This window comes from Hibiscus syriacus, unplaced genomic scaffold (genome assembly GCF_006381635.1).
Source record: "Hibiscus syriacus cultivar Baekdansim isolate YM2019G1 unplaced genomic scaffold, ASM638163v2 tig00111310_pilon, whole genome shotgun sequence".
In the NCBI taxonomy this organism is placed as follows: Eukaryota; Viridiplantae; Streptophyta; class Magnoliopsida; order Malvales; family Malvaceae; genus Hibiscus; species Hibiscus syriacus.
In genome coordinates, this window is record NW_024063053.1 from 352,867 (window position 1) to 369,680 (window position 16,814).

A 16,814-nucleotide genomic window follows, 5' to 3' on the forward strand; every position below is an offset into this window, starting at 1 on the left:
CTTATGATACATGAATTATTTAACTTCTCGTAAATAAATATTTAATTTTTTTTATTTTCAAATTAATATATGGATTGTATATTTTCATTCAATTTAACATTTAAAGAGTTTTTATTAAAATTTAACTTTACCTATTATTTTAATATTTTATTATAATTTTATTTAACAAAACTAAAGATGATAATATTATGATTTAAGTATTATATTGTCGCATTATTAAAAATTATGATAAACACAAATTAAGTGAAGTGGTTGAAAGATTATTATTATCTTAAAGTTTAATTTAGAATTGACAGTTGAGTATATATAAATTAATTGTTAAACAATTAAAAGTATTTTAAAAATATTATTTTATTCACTCCAACCTATAAAAAAAGTTCCCTTATCCCACTCAACCGAGTGAATGAATATGCATCATTCCCCTATAAAACCACCCTCAAGGTCTCCCCCTTTCCCATGTACCATCCTTCCACCATCTCCTCGATCTATCTTCCTTTGAATCTCCTCCACATAAATAAACACAAGCATTACTTTGATGGGGAACTCCGATTACGTCTACCCCGACCGCCAGTCTCCTCACCAAGTGGCCGTTCCTCCACCGCAACCTTTTTTCAAGTCATTCAAGAACTCTCTCAAGGAGACGTTCTTCCCGGATGACCCGCTCAGGCAATTCAAGAACAAACCACCTTCCCGAAAGTTTTTACTCGGACTTCAATATTTCATGCCGATCCTCGAATGGGGTCCTCGATACAGCTTCGAGTTCTTGAAATCTGACATCATATCTGGGATCACCATTGCCAGTCTTGCTATCCCTCAGGGTATTAGCTATGCTAAGCTCGCTAACTTGCCGCCCATTCTCGGCCTTTGTAAGCACCAAAAATATTACTGCTACCAACTTAATCAATCAATAAGATAATTTAGTGATTACGTAGTGGTTTAAAAAGGTACTGATCAACACTTTTTTTTTTCTGTGTTGGAAAATGAAGATTCAAGCTTTATTCCGCCACTGATTTATGCGATGATGGGGAGTTCGAGAGATCTGGCGGTAGGCACAGTTGCAGTTGCATCACTTCTCATGGGTTCTATGTTGGGGGATGAAGTGAATGCTGCCGAGAATCCCACGCTTTATCTTCACCTTGCTTTCACTGCAACTTTTTTCGCCGGCATTCTTCAAGCTTCGTTAGGCCTCTTAAGGTACATAATAAACTGATCACCCACAGTTAGAGAGACGATATATTTGGTTGCAAGGTCTTAATTTGACGGGGGAAAAGGGATAACAGGAGAACATGTTGTACTTTGTCTTCTCGCTGCTGGATCTCTAGTCCTTTGCTGCTGTCTGTCTGGATGGATATGATTTTAAAATAAAACTTCATGAATCCAACATTACTATACCAGTAAGAGTTTAAAAAGAAAGAAAATATGACTATACATAAGCAGCGAGAATCTACACAGAATACGACTGAACCATTGCTTTCCCTATGGCAATCATCATGTATTGTCGGATAGGACACCAAGAGTGATAAAATTTATGAACATATAAAAAATAAAATAAAAGAGAAAAAAAACCTTTTCATATATAGGATGTTATATTTTTGACACGGTAGAATATTTAAAACAGCAGATATTCTTGATGGTAAAATGAAAATTTAGTTTAATTGTTGGTGTTGTTTTGTTTTTGTAGGCTAGGGTTTATAGTGGACTTTCTTTCGCATGCGACGATAGTAGGGTTCATGGCTGGAGCAGCCACCGTGGTGATATTGCAACAGCTGAAGGGAGTTCTAGGACTTGACCACTTCACTCGTTCTACCGATATTATCTCCGTCCTGCGCTCCGTCTTCTCCCAAATTCACGAGGTCTGTCTTTATTTTATAAATTATAATAAAGTGTAGGGGCAGTAAAAAGAAAATTATTAATAAAAACACTTGTTATAATTCTATCACTGATTATAAAAAAAATTATTAAATAATTTTCCTTATCTTATTTCACCCTATACTATGTTATCAATTATTTTTTTATTTTAATTTATAAACAAATAAGTTTTGAAAATGAAAATAGTGCATATATATGTATAATTTATGTGTATGGAAATATGTGTTAACATTCTCCTTAAATGGAGTGCGGTCGTAAATGAGACGAGACAGATCGCGAGCTATTCGAGATCAACTCGATAAATACTCGATTCAAATGGACTCAACTCGAATTCGAGCTCGACTCGAGTTCTTAACAAGCCGAAGCGGACTACTTGATACTTGACTCAAAAAGCTCGTGTGCATTTCAAAAATATAATATATTAAGATTTTATTTTTTTAAATAAATTATTAATAATACTAACATTTATGTGTTGATTTTTTTTTTAAAAATGCAGTATAAGGTCTTCATATATTTAAGGTTCGAGTTTGATGTTTCAATCAAGTTAAGTTTAAGATTTTTTTCATTTCAAGCCTTTTCAAGCTTTAATTCATGATTTCGAATTCGTGTCGAGATTAAAAATTTTAGGTTCATAAATTTTCAAGTCTAGTCGAACTCAACAATACTTGAGATCGACTCGGCTCATTTACAGCGCTACTCTTATCCTCTTCTGAAACCTATAATAATTATAGACAAATGATTATTATTATTTTTTGTATATGCATGTTCGCATCCACAGGCTGATGTTTTTGGTTTTTAAGGTCCATTTAAATACAATAGAACGTGTGACCAAATTTCTTATATATTCTCTTATTCGTAAGAGAAGGAATATGTTTAAATTTTGAGATATAATTGTCTGACAATTCACTCATAATAGTTTTGTTTGGTGATAAATATAATTGTCTGACAGTCGTATATCTAATATTTGACAGTGGAGATGGGAGAGTGCTGTGTTGGCATTGTTTTCCTCTTCTTCCTCCTCCTCACCAGATACTTCGTAAGTAAATCTTAATGTTATTATTAAAACAAAAACAATGAAAAACAAATGAAGCTTGCAAGAAAAGTATGTTCATTTCTTAATAACTTAGAATGTACTATATGTTCTAAGATAACACACATAATCTTTGGACTCTTCAATGGCAAACAGAGCAAACGACGACCCGTGCTATTTTGGATATCAGCAATGGCACCTTTGACATCAGTCATTTTTGGAAGTCTTTTCGTTTATCTCACACATGCCGAAAAACACGGTGTTCAAGTGGTAGATTCTTGTCTTTTTCCCTTTTTCTGTTGAAGATTCATAAATGGATGTGAAAAATATAATAAACTAAAAATAGTATATATTTCTTGTCATAAAATTTATGTTTTCCTTTTTTTCGTGAAAGTATGAAGAGCTTCTGACTTTGTTGCAACCTCATTGATGTGACAATGGCAGATAGGGAACTTGAAGAAAGGGCTGAATCCACCGTCGTTTGGGGATTTTGTATTCACCTCTTCGTATTTTTCAACAGCCGTGCAGACCGGCATGGTCACCGGCGTCATTGCCCTCGCCGTAAGTTATCTTTCTCGATTTCGGTACCATTAAATATAACGTCCTCGAACGTAAATTAATTGTATTTATTATTTGGTGTGAATACAGGAAGGAATAGCAGTGGGAGAAGTTTCGCCATGCTGAAGCAGTACCACATCGATGGGAACAAAGAAATGGTAGCTATTGGGACCATGAACATTGTTGGTTCTTGTTTTTCTTGCTATCTCACAACAGGTGAATCTTGCTGCTTGTTTTTCTTTAAATCCTAACTAAATTATTCTCTTTTTTTTTAATAATGTGCTAATTGTGGAATTCGTGTGTTGGTATGATTTTCAGGGCCATTTTCTCGGTCGGCTGTTAACGTCAATGCAGGATGTAAAACGGCAATGTCGAACGTTGTCATGGCCCTTGCAGTTATGTTCGCATTGCTGTTCCTAACACCACTGTTCCATTACACTCCCATCGTGGTGTTGTCTGCAATTATAATAGCTGCAATGTTTGGCCTCATCGATTACGAGGCCACGATTCATCTTTGGAAGGTTGATAAGTTCGATTTCATGGTGTGTATGGGCGCATACCTCGGTGTCGTTTTCGCAAGCGTGGAGGTTGGATTAGTCATAGCGGTACGATGATGCATATATCAACCAACACACAACTGAAGATAAACTTATTTCCTTCACCAAGAACAAAATCTTCTAATGATTCTATGTGTAATAAAATGCAGGTTGCAATATCTGTGCTGAGATTGCTGCTGTTCGTTGCAAGACCGAGGACATTTGTTCTCGGAAATATTCCGAACTCCACCATCTACAGAAACGTTGAGCAATATCCAACTACAGACAGTGTTCCTGGGATTCTTATACTTGAGATTGATGCCCCAATTTACTTTGCTAATGCAAGCTACTTAAGAGAAAGGTACACATCTTAAAAGCTATCTTAAAACAGGATTGAATCCATTTCAGGGTTATCAGATATCTTAATTATATCAAATGTATTGTTGATCTTCAGGATTTCAAGGTGGATTGATGAAGAAACAGGCTGAAATCTGCAGGGGAAACTAGCCTACAGTATGTTATACTTCATATGACCGGTGAGTGATTTATCCATCCAGAAAGAATTGCAGCATATTATTTGCAACATTAAAGAAGTTTATAGAGATCTCTCAAGGATTTTACATCGTTGGTTTCACAGCTGTTGGTAACATTGATACTAGTGGAATAAGCATGCTTGAAGAAGTAAAGAAAACTACCGACAGAAGGGGGCTCAAGGTATTTTCTCCAACAATTTACTTGGCAACATGTGTAAAATTAATGGGAAAAAAACTAACCAAATTCATCATTCTACTTGTGTAGCTTGTTTTTGCCAACCCTGGATCCGAAGTAATGAAGAAACTGAACAAATCTAAGTTCATAGAAACGATAGGGCAAGAGTGGATATATTTGACAGTAGGAGAAGCTGTGGAAGCCTGCCATTACAAGCTTCATACATGCAAACCAGACTCCACCAGTGAGGAACCGCAGCCATGGAACAAGGTCTGAAGCTTAATAGGAAAATTTTTCTTTTTATGTATTGATTAGAATTCACTTCTGCATCCAAGAATCAGGATGCATGGCCAAATTAAGCTTTAGATGCTTCAATTGGATCCAAAAATAAGTTGTAGAGTGATACATATAATGGCAATGAAGTTTCAAGAAAAAAAGAGCATCAACGAATGCTGTTGACAACAATGCTGCAGCGTAAACAATCAGTATTTTGTTTTCTGAATAAGTTTCTCAACTCGAGCAAAGATTAGAACCATTTGGCAACTAATCAAATGATATTGTTCTTGACACTGTAAATCTGTATCCTGTGAATGCTTGGAAACTAAAACCCAATCTGTATGACCGCTTGTAATTTTGTACCAATTCCCGAGGATGGTTATTCCCAAATTTTATTGCAAATCAGCAAACACCACTCCACAATGAATTACTTAAACAGCTCTTAATGAAATACAAAAAGATTAAAGCAAACGAAAACAACTATATCGACTTTGAAGAAATAATTGGCATTGAAATCCATATTTAAGTCACAGAAAACAAACGTATAGAGAAGGAAACTTTTAGGCTATAAAAGTGCAGCTTCTTCCATGAGATAGTGCCTGTAATATACAGCAGGAAATCTCTTCAAAGTAGAAGAAGAATAAGGCTTGTATAAGAAAATAAATATAAGTAAAACACAAAACTAGTAAGACAGATTTATAGACAATGTAACTTAGGCAAATTACTGAAATGTATTGTGCCGATGATGAGTAAGTGCCTCAGTTTTCTTAATTGGGGGTTGCACGCATGAGCAGAAGTGCGATTTCTTCTTCTTCTGGCTGGTTTTTACCCCACCATAAAAATAGTCCCGCAATAAAACTCTTCTTTTGTACTCAGAGATTCTGGTTTGCGCTTTGCTTTTTGGCTTATCATCAATATTCAATAAGAGAAACTGTATCTTCTGCACCTCCAACTGCAACCGGCCAATCTTTTCAGATCCCCTTCGAGCTTGTTCCGATATTCTCCGTCTCCTTACATTCAAATTATCGACTGGTTCTAGTGCAGATTCCCATCGAAAGACCAGGAACCATCTTCAACATGTGTTATCAAATTGCGATTCACATCAAATAGCTTCATGATGGCCTCCTCAGCTTCTTCTAGCTGCTCTTTCACTGTACCATATTCAATTCCTTTCCCGTTATTGCTTCTCCGGTTATGTCTACCTTCTTCTTCAGGTCCTGCACAGTTATTTGAAGGTTAGCCAACTTTTGTGCATCGGAATCAAGTCTTGTAGAATCTTCTCTTGCTTCCTTCTTGGTTGGGCTCTGAAAATCTGTTAGAACTTTCTTGATCTACACCCAACTCCTTCACAAGAGATTCTGTAGACGGAGTTCGGCCTTTGCGTGCCTTCACTGTTCCAATCTTTTGGTAGTCAGTTGGTGCAGTGGTCATTTTTTGGGCCTTGCTGGCTTCCAAATCAACGGTAGCATCACAGTTGGTAGTCTCCCATGACTCAAACATCTGAGCATCAATCTCTGCTGCAGTTCCTCTCCTACTTAAATTATAGGATGAGCACTCAGATATCTGGTCAAGTATGATATCTTTGTCATCATCTCATTTTCTTCAGATATTTCAGGAGTTGGTCTTTGTACGTTGACATTGTTACTGAGCCGATTGACAAGTTCCTCCCTTTCTTGTTTAGCATTTATCTGCCTCTTTGCTCTAACACTTTCTCGACTAGAGCTGCTTCCAAATTTTAACTCTTCAATCTGTCTTGTAGCACTCTCTAGTTTGGAATTGAGATTTAAGTTTTCTAGCATTGCAAGCTTTTCCATTTCCAGAACTGCTTCTTCAATAGCTTTATTCTCATATGGATACCCTGCAAGTCGGAGAAATCATCGGGAACCGAGGCAATTTGACCTTCACTTGTTTGTTGAGAGTTTTCAGCATGCAATTCAGCTCCCAGATTGGCATCCTGGAAAACAAGACAATTCTAAGGAAAAGAATCCAATCTCATAACCATTTGAGATACATGGCACAACATATATGATAATTTACCGACAAAGTCACTTTTATGTCCAACTTATTAAGATCTATTTTCTAACAGAAGCTTACACTTTGACAAAGTTCTGACATACTTTCAGTAATGAAAACTTGTAAAGTGCCAAACATTAATTCAATAAAAATCCTAAACAACTTTCTCATGGTAACAAGAAGTTTCAAAAGTATCATGTTAGTAAACATATACTGGTGCAAACTCGGAGAACTAGGGGCATAAATTTGCTTGTGAAAGAAACCACTGGATGCTCGTACAGGTCAAAGAGATAAAGGTTGGCTTAAAACTTAAGTTGTATATTCAACCAAATAGAATGAAGTCCATATTGCTTTGGTTTATTAAAATTAAAAAGAAAATATGAAGTCTTAAGCAAACAAACTTTACCTTTACTCATTATGATCTGAGGGAAGTTTAGGGTGCAAGAGAGTCCGACTTTCCAAAGATGTCACGCTATCCATGAAAGAAACTACAGGAACATATGCTGCCAACTGAGCTTTAAGTCCTTCATTCTCACCTTCCAAGATTCTAACACTTCTTTCCAGATCTTCTACCTCCATAGCTTTGGAAATTCTTCTACTTTCATGGCCGTCACATTCCTTAATGAGCTCATGAGCCTTCTCTTCAAAAATTGCTTCACGGACAGCTGAAGTCTGTAGCTCACCATACCATGCAGCAGCCTGAGTTTCCCAAATTTCAACTTCATTTCTTCCCTTTTTCAGTTCAACGCTCAAACTCTCCTCCCTATGTCTGCTTTCTTCAAGTTCCTCGTTCAATATCGACAATTCAACCTCAAGTTTCGATTACCTTGATGAATGCTTTCAGTCTCCTTACTTTGATGATCATAGTCCCCGGAGAGTTTCATAATTTGCTTCTTTTGATCTTCTCCTATCAGCTTGACCTCCTCATATTTAACCTGCAGATCCTCCAAAACTTTATGCAGTGACACATTTGAGTTTACTCAGATTGTCACTGAGATACTTTATATCTTCAATTATCAACAATAATATCCTTCAAAATAAGAGAAATGTTACTTTGAGATATCGCTTCAGAAATTACAGCAGAGTTTCCTCTTCTAGATCATGTTTCTGCTTGTCCAAGTCTAAAACTTCCTTCATCAAAGATCTTTTCACATTTAGCACCTTGCAGTTGTCTTCCAGTGACGTCTGATATTGCCTTTGCAAGGCTAACAGTTGCCCACGAACACTTATCAATTCAGTCTGCAAACTTTCTTCTCTTTTGCCTCTCTACCACTTTTGATCTCAGTACTTCGTTCATATCCGCAAATTTTTCAGCTCTGATCTGCAGCTTCAAAAACTGCTTAGACTGAACATTCAACTCCTTATGCAGTGAATTCTTCACGGCACAAGATTTTCAGCCTCTAGTTTCAGTTGCCCGAGCAGTGCAATAAGAACAGAATTCTCAATTATGAATTGCTGATTTTTCTTCCAGACTTTAGGAGTGAATTTTGCATCTCTTGGAGTCTGCCAAATACACGTTCAAGAACTAATTGGTCTTGACTGATCTTATCATCGTAACCAAGGATATCATTAGCATCAAGAGTCCTCAGCACCTGATAAAGCCCACTCTCTGTATGGTAATTTGATCAAATAAGGACAAATTTTCTGTTCCAGATCTTGTGCACATTTCTGCAAGATGAAAACTTCTACTTGAGCATTCATGGCCTTGTCTTGCTGCTCTTCAGATTCTTTCTTCCTGATAGACTTCCCCTTGCAGAAAATGGATCTGAGATTCCATAGCAGTTTCTCTGGTTTTACTCAATTGCACAAAACTAGCATGTTGTTGCATTCAGCCCTATTGACTTTTGCAGCTCTTCTACTTCACGAAGTGTTGATTCTCTCTCTTTCTCAGAAGAACACATATTTTTCTTCTAGTACCCTTGTATCTTTCCTCTAAATCTTCCAGCCTTTTCTGCTTACATCCAACTGAGAGACCAAACCTTCTCTCTGTGTTATCAGGCCAGACTTCTCGTCACCAAGCAACATGCATGAGTTTTCTAAGCTCCTTAATTTTTTCCCTCGACCCATCAAGTTCGGCATTAGCATCAGAAGGTATTCTTCAGAAAGTTATTCTTCTCAGAAAAGCTTCTCCAGATTCTCGGTTGCAGTCTGTAGCTGACAAATGAGTGTATCCTTCTCGGCAGCAAGGTGGTTTTCTCTCTCAAAAGTGATTGACATATTCTTCCAAACGTCTTTACTCTCCCCTGTACACCTTCTAACTCGACATTCAAATCTGAGAGTGAATTCTCCAAAAGGGCATTCTTCTCAAAAGTTTCTCCATGATTTTCAACTTCTCGAGGAGGGTCAGCTTTTCATCTCTTTCTTTTCCGCAGACATCTTTAAGCTCTGTGTTCTCATCCTGCAATTCCTTCACAGAGATGCAAAGTTTTCTGGATTTAAGCAAACCGACTCCAGCTGCACTGTCATATCTGGTGTCTCTTGTTTAAGTCATTGTGCTTTTCTTTCAAACAATAAATTTTGCTGAAGAGCGTTTCTTTGGTCCACTCTAAGTTCAACTTCAGCTTCAAGTTTTGCTATAGTCTCCCTTAAGCTTAAAATCTCATCTTGCCAATTCTTGATGGACACAGCTGAACTTAAATTGAGTTTTTAGCTCGTGTTATCCTCTTTGACCTTCTGTAGTTCATCCTCTAAACCCTGATTACGAGTTCAAAGTCCTGTAAAATTTGAGTCCTGTTCTGAAGCTCCATGGCGAGAGATCTGAGTTCTTCCTGAGATTGGGAGTGCAAATGCTGCAGAGTTTGAAATGCTGTTTCAGCCTCCATAAATCTCATGCGTCTTCTTGTATGGAGGTCCAAAGTCTCCCCAACTCCTTCTGTTTCTCTCTTAATTCTTGCTTTGATCTCCCATCTTCTGCACCAGAGACTCCACCTCGGTATGCAGACTCTGATTGGTTCTCTCCAACAGACTACACCTACTTCAGCACCTTTTAACTTAGCAGCCCCATCATCCAACTCGCTTTTGAGCTTTTGAGCCTCCTCCTCGGCGCATTTAAGTCTTTTTTTCCAGGATTGCAATTGTCTCCAAGCACTGCTGTACTGAAGAGCTGCTGCTATCCTTATCTTTGGTCAGCTCAAGAACTACTGCTTTAAAGTTTCAACTTCACTTTCAGCCTTCTCTGTTCTTTCTGCCATCCTGCTGACACTTTCTTGAGCATTCAATAATTTTTCTTCCAGATTCCTTATTGTACCTGAACACTGCTTGTATCGAGAGAGAGCATCCTCCTTTTCAGCTTCTACTCTAGCAAGGTCCTCCTTTAAAGCTTGAGCTTCTGTCTCGGATTTACTAGCTCGCTCACTCAGTTCTCCAGCATCTTTTTGAGCATGAGAAATGCTATTCTGAAGATTATTGATCTTCTCCAAGCACAGCTGGTATTGAGCAAGATTAGCTTCTCTTTCGCTTCTAATTTGATGAGGGCATCCTTCAAAGTCTGAACTTCAGCTTCAGCTTGACTTGCTCGTTCATTAAGCCCCTTGGATTCTTCTTTTGCACGAGAGAGAATTCTTTCTCAGACTGGACAATCTCTCCAAGCTCTGTTGGTACTCAAATAGGCCAGCTTCTTTTTCAGCTTCTAATCTCGCAAGAGCATTCTTCAAGGTTAAAATCTCCATCTCAGCTTTACTCACTCGTTCGGACTCAGATGGGATTCGAACCCTGATGTCAGAATCCTCGCTGTCTTGCGGACTCTTTCTTTCTCCTCTACATCATGAAAGAAATGTTTCGAACTTTTTCTGACCATTGGAGGGTCAGATTCTTCTGTGATTGCCGCAATCCTCTTGGTAGAAAGTGAAGAGATTCCCACAGCATCCTTCTGCAACTCGTCAGGCTCCAAAAATGCTCGAACAAGTGGTCTTATCTCAGCTGTAGGGGTATCTACATCAGTAGCAGAAACTCCCGTGTGTCGTCTGCAAATGCCATGGGAACTTGGTTCGGAACACTTCTGCCATGGTACGATGAGCCTGACGAAGCACCCCGTTGCATGATCAATCTTTCAGCCAATGCACGGTATGCCCGATAAAACTCTTCTACCAATTTCATTAACTCCGGGCGCTTCTTGTAATACATTTCTGCTCGCCTAGCAAAGGAATCAGCATCTTCTTCAATGAGCTTGATCATTTGCTTGACCTTTGAATCCATATCTGTTCAAGCATAAGATTTCGACTGGTCAAAAAACAGATATACAGAGAAAGAATGAAAATTCCAATGCAGCAACAAAAAGATTATGAAACCAGAGAAAGGGGAATATCATTACCACCCAGGCAAAATCTTATCGGATTCCATAATCAATTTAGCTCTTTCAAACTCGGTTCATTAATGAAAGCCACCAAGCAAACTCATTACAGAATCACATACTTTATCAATTCAAGCTTCTAAACCAAGTTCCTATACGCATTTTAACAAACCTTTCAACTGTTACTACTCAACTGTTTATAGATCATACCGTTACCTATCAAGCTTCTAAAGACAATGATCGGATTACCTGTGAGATTCTCCTGGAGCCATTTCGAATTTTCCGGCTTATGTGGCTGTTCCACCACCATGAGTACATTCCCTTGGAATGTACGCTTCACAGTTGCCATGACTTTAGCCTCTACAATACAACTTCCTGACTCCGGCCACGGATAAGAATTCTTAATTCGGATAACTCGGTGATGGATCGCCCGAAACAGTTTCTTCTACTACAAACTACTCACTTTAAGATTGAAAAATTAGAAGTCTTGAAATCTCTCAGCCCTTTGTGCTTATTTCCTGATATCGACAAACAAAAACCAAAACAATACAGTTTTGGCATGAAGGAAAAACATTACTTGATCACATGATCAGGAAGTTAAATAGATAAAAAAATGGCACGAAAAATAACCTGATCATAATAATCCAACGGTCCAATACGTCAAGGAGCAGCCTAGTAACCGTACAAAACTGCCACAAAGTTACGTGATAAAAATAATGCATAATTAAAACAGGTGGCTTGAAAAAGGTAAGGTAGAATCTGATAAATAAAAGAAAGGCTTAAACGTAAATTTCAGATATAGAATCAACTGCATAACATAGAGATCATCGACAACCATCTGATCATCATGAAACTAGTTAAATTTTATCAACTTAAGCATAATTCAACAGCTAAATTACCTGAAAAAGAACTATAAGAACAATAAAGACTAACAAAAATCATCGACCATAAAAAAAGAACAATTGGTATGCAAAACCATTAAATACAGCAGACAGGAAATGTAGAATAGAATAAAAAAGCTTACGATCAATTTTATTCTCTGTGACCAAAAACTGGTTTCCGGGTTTTGATTATAAGCATCTATTAATGAACAAAAGAACAACTTTTTTCCCTGTTTCAAGTTTCAGCCCATTTACCGAGTGATACTCCTCTGTTACGACTCAAGCTTCTTTTCTGGCTGGTTTATTATCTGGGTTTTTGGTGCTATATGAGAAGGTTGCCAATAAGGAAAAGGAAAGAAAAGAAAGACAAAAAAGGATGGCGAAGGACACAGACATTATAAAGAAACAGTAAAATATTAAGCAAATAAATAAAAAGGAAAAAAGGAGTTGGTACTTGTTCACTTTGCAGCTTTGAAGAAGGAAGAATTAACAGGCTAGAAAGAATCGACTGTTTTAGTGGTGAAATGACGATTATACCCTTTTGCGTTTAAGGTTTCTTAATTATTAAGTGTAAATTACCTTCACAAGCACTCATTTCTTAGTATGATTACAAATGGGTCACCTAATTGTTAAAAATTACAAAAAGTCACTTAATTAATCAATTGTCATAAAACGGATCATACCCTTAAACTGGAATGAATTCTAGAAGACATCGTTAGGAAACATTTTTAATGATTTCCTTATTGATTGAAGTACACGTCATCCAATTTTTAGTAAAACTACAAACAGTTTGCCTAATTTTAAATTAATCAGAAAATCGTTTCGGGTTTTTAATTTCCAAAGACAAAAAGATCCATTCGAGTATTCGAATAGTGAAAAAAATATCATTAGTGAAAGGAAAAAACATATCTCAAGTCAAAGGACATCTAACAATTGACAATGTAGATTGATGTTTAAATTTTCAAAACTATTAGATGATTTGATGGCTTTTAAGAGAGATTCTCGAGAATTTAATCTCGTTAATTGACTAAGAAGATTGAAGTAAAATTAGGGTTCATTGGCCACTTTATACAATGACGAGCATGGATTATCCCATTAACACATCATGACTATTACAATCAATTAATTAAGTGAATTGGTTGTAACTCCCTGAAATATAATATATTTAAATGTATAAAATAGTTTACATCACAAAGTCGTATAATATTTAGCGCTCAAGTGGTATGTTTGTAATAAATTGAGTAAATAATTTTTAATGTTTTTAAATTAAAAGATCATATGATCTCTCTAATAATCGAGTGGCATATGATGTGATTTACTCATTTGTTTTAATTATATTTGCGGTTTGCATGGATTTTAGGAAATTGAGAACCATATCAGTCAAAACCACTTTGATTCTTTGGTTTTATCGAGACTGATTATGACTAAAATCTGCTGACTAAAATTATTTGAAATTTTATAGGAATAATCATTTTTTAAAAAAGCAAAAATCTTCATTTAGTTTTCTTCATTTCAAATATGGTTTTCCACCTTTCTTCATTTCATTTTTACAAATTTATAATAATAAAAACCATAAATCACATAATAATATTATACCTTTTTAATCAAGAAATCAAATGGTTCATTAATGGCATCTACAAATTTTCAAGCCTGCGAAGAGTAGCTGGTCCGCTAAAGGGTAGTTTCGGTAAATGAAATGAGTGAGAGTCTTGAACGGTAGGCTGGTGTGGGAAGTCCTTGTATTCTTTGGGCGGTGGCTTTCGTAACCAACACTAAAAAAATTCCACCGGACAATTATGACCACGTGTACAAACCCAGTGTTTGACGGCCGCTGCCAGCGGTGGCATTGGCCCACTTTTATTCTATGGAGATGGATTATTTGACGGTGCAGACGACTCCATTATGACAACACAGGATACGCATCTGAAGGAAAAAGGCACGCTTGAGTTACTATATTATCATGTGTTTTTTTACAACATTTAATGTTTCCGAAATATAATTTTAAAAAATATACGTACCCTTTTCAAATGCTTAAAAAATTACGTTATGATTTTTTTGAATTACAAGCCCATCGTATAACAAAGTTGAATTGGATACATGTTATGTATTTGGGGAAAAATGATTCCACTTTCACTTTTAAAAAATTATCATGTGTTATTATGATATTAAAATCCCTTTCCGACGTAATAAAATCGTTAGATAAGTTACAATCGTTAATTTCATCTTGTAATATGGCAGTTCATATTCCAAATTAAAATGGAATGTAAAATTTAAAATAATTATATATATATATATAATCATCGGTATCTGATCTAAAATTCAAAGACAACATGTTGTTGGTATTTAAAATAATTCTTTAAATATATCAAAAAAGACCTTAATAAGATATAATCGAATCAAAATGGAGTTCCCAATTATTATAGTTGAGCAGTTTCACGTTTTAATATTTTATTCTAATTCAGAAAATGAAATTAAAGAGTTAAAAATTCTACAATTTAGTATGAACCAACTTACTTCAATAGTTAAAGAAATCGTTGTTTCTCTTAGAGATCATTGGTTCAAGTACTAGTAGCTGCACCAGGGTTAAAGGAACCAACTTTTAGTTCTGATTACGCCTTCATAGAAATACAATAAACAACAACAACAACAACGAAACCCTATTCACATATGCAATGGGGTAAGAGGGAGGTAGGGTAGTAGGCTGCCCCCAATGCCTGGTTGAGAGCAACTTCCGTGGAAGACCTCCGGCAATCATAAAAATTACAAATAAAGATAAAATGCAATGCATGTATAAATAAATAAATACATAGTTGACCGTTTTTTTTATTTTTATAAGCAGTCTTCTTATGCGCATCTGTAATGGGAAGTAATCCCTGCAAATAAATACCTGCATAAAAATCTCTGCAATATAGACAGAAATGTAAAATCCGACTAAATTTAAAAAGAGGAAACATGAAGAGAATGATACACAGAAGTCAACGATAGCAAGCTACGAGAAGGAGTAAAGTCAAATGTGTTAAAACCTAAACTAAGGCAACACTACTCCGCTACCCTAGATCTAACCTTCATAAATTCCAATGACAAAAACGTGAAGAAAGTAGAAGTTAGGGAAATTACTACAAATGCATTAAAAAGAGGACATATATGTTATAACCTATGACTGTGACTCGCACTACTCGGCTACCCTGGTCTTAAGTCTCTATACTTTCCTATCAGAGGTCATGTCCTTGGTAAGGGCTAAATCCTTCAAATCAGATCTCAAGCAGTCTTCCCACTTCCTCCTTGGTCGTCCTCTCCTTCTAGCACCGTCGACTGTAATCAACTCTACCCTCCTGATCGTATCCGATGGTTGTCGCCTAAGGACATGCCCAAACCACCGTAGTCTTCCCTCCCTCATTTTTTCGGATACAGGCACCACCCCTAAGGATGTCCTAATAGCAGAGTTTGGTGTCATGTCCCACAGAGTCCTACCATATGCCCATCGAAGCATTCTCATTTCTGCGGCCTCCATCCTCCTTACGTGATCCTTCTTGATTGCCCAACATTCTAATCCATACAACAGTGATGGTCTTATTGCCATTCTATAAAATTTTCCCTTAAGTTTTAGAGGCACCTTCTTGTCACACAAAACTCCAGTAACAACCCTCGACTTTAGCCATCCCGCCTTTATACGGTGTGTCACGTCATCATCAACACCCCCATATTTATGTATCATAGACCCTAGGTACTTGAAATAATCTTTTGAGGGGAGAATGTGTCCTTCTATGAAAACTTCTACATCTTCATCATTTTGTTTCCCACTGAAGTTTGAACATAAATACTTTGTCTTTTCAATATTGATCCTTAGACCTTTTTCTTCCAAAGCAGTCTTCCAAGTAGCCAGTCTATTATTCAGCTCAGTTTTTGTTTCAGCAACTAAGACAATGTCATCAGCGAAAAGCATACACCATGGAACACCGTCTGGTGTCGCACAATAGATGTCGTCCATAATCAAGGCAAAGATGTAAGGGCTAAGAGCCGACCCCTGGTGGAGTTCGATTTCCATCGGGAGTGCCTGGGTGTCGCCAACTGTAGTCCTAACGTATGTAGTAGATCTACAGTACATATCACGAATCGCCCGGATATAAGTAGTTGGAAATACAATAAAAGATATGGTAAATTATCTGTTTAGTACTTAAATTATTACTTTTATTTTATTTTAGTATCTAAACTTTTATTTGCCTCATAATCATAACTAACATTTACTTTTTGTTTCATTTTAATACTGTCGAGACAGTATTTGCCAGGCGAAAACAAAAGTCGTTATTTTCTAAATCTTGTTTCGAAAAAGTAAGTGTTTTTCTTCTTGCATAAGATAAAACACAATTTTGAGGAGTCACCACCAATCATTTTTCGAGGTGTGATTGGTCACCAAAAATGATATGTTATTTTAATAAAATTTATAAAAATAATATTAAAATGACACAAAAAGGGTCTGCTTACCAGAAAATGAGTTCGGGAGTCGGTTACATGTGGGGAAGGATTAGTACCCCCCACAACGCCCAAAATTAGTACATTTGTTTATTAATTAATGTCTTTACAGTAAAAATTTACAAATCTGAATTTAATTTAATTTTATGATCCCTTTAATGAATATCAAGGATATTATTTTATAC

General features: G+C 36.5%; 1 long non-coding RNA gene and 2 pseudogenes across 1 annotated transcript; 1 reads left to right on the forward strand and 2 right to left on the reverse strand.

The window, feature by feature from the left end:
- The first annotated feature begins 464 nt into the window (after positions 1-464).
- On the forward strand, positions 465-5,099 carry LOC120158271 (annotated as a pseudogene).
- Positions 5,100-5,464: 365 nt separating this feature from the next.
- On the reverse strand, positions 5,465-11,608 carry LOC120158278 (annotated as a pseudogene).
- Positions 11,609-11,614: 6 nt separating this feature from the next.
- On the reverse strand, positions 11,615-12,572 carry LOC120158272. The gene is made up of 3 exons (XR_005519214.1): positions 12,303-12,572; positions 11,909-11,967; positions 11,615-11,796 (listed from the first exon to the last, which is right to left on the reverse strand). It is a non-coding gene; the product is annotated as an uncharacterized LOC120158272 (long non-coding RNA).
- Positions 12,573-16,814: the final 4,242 nt, after the last annotated feature.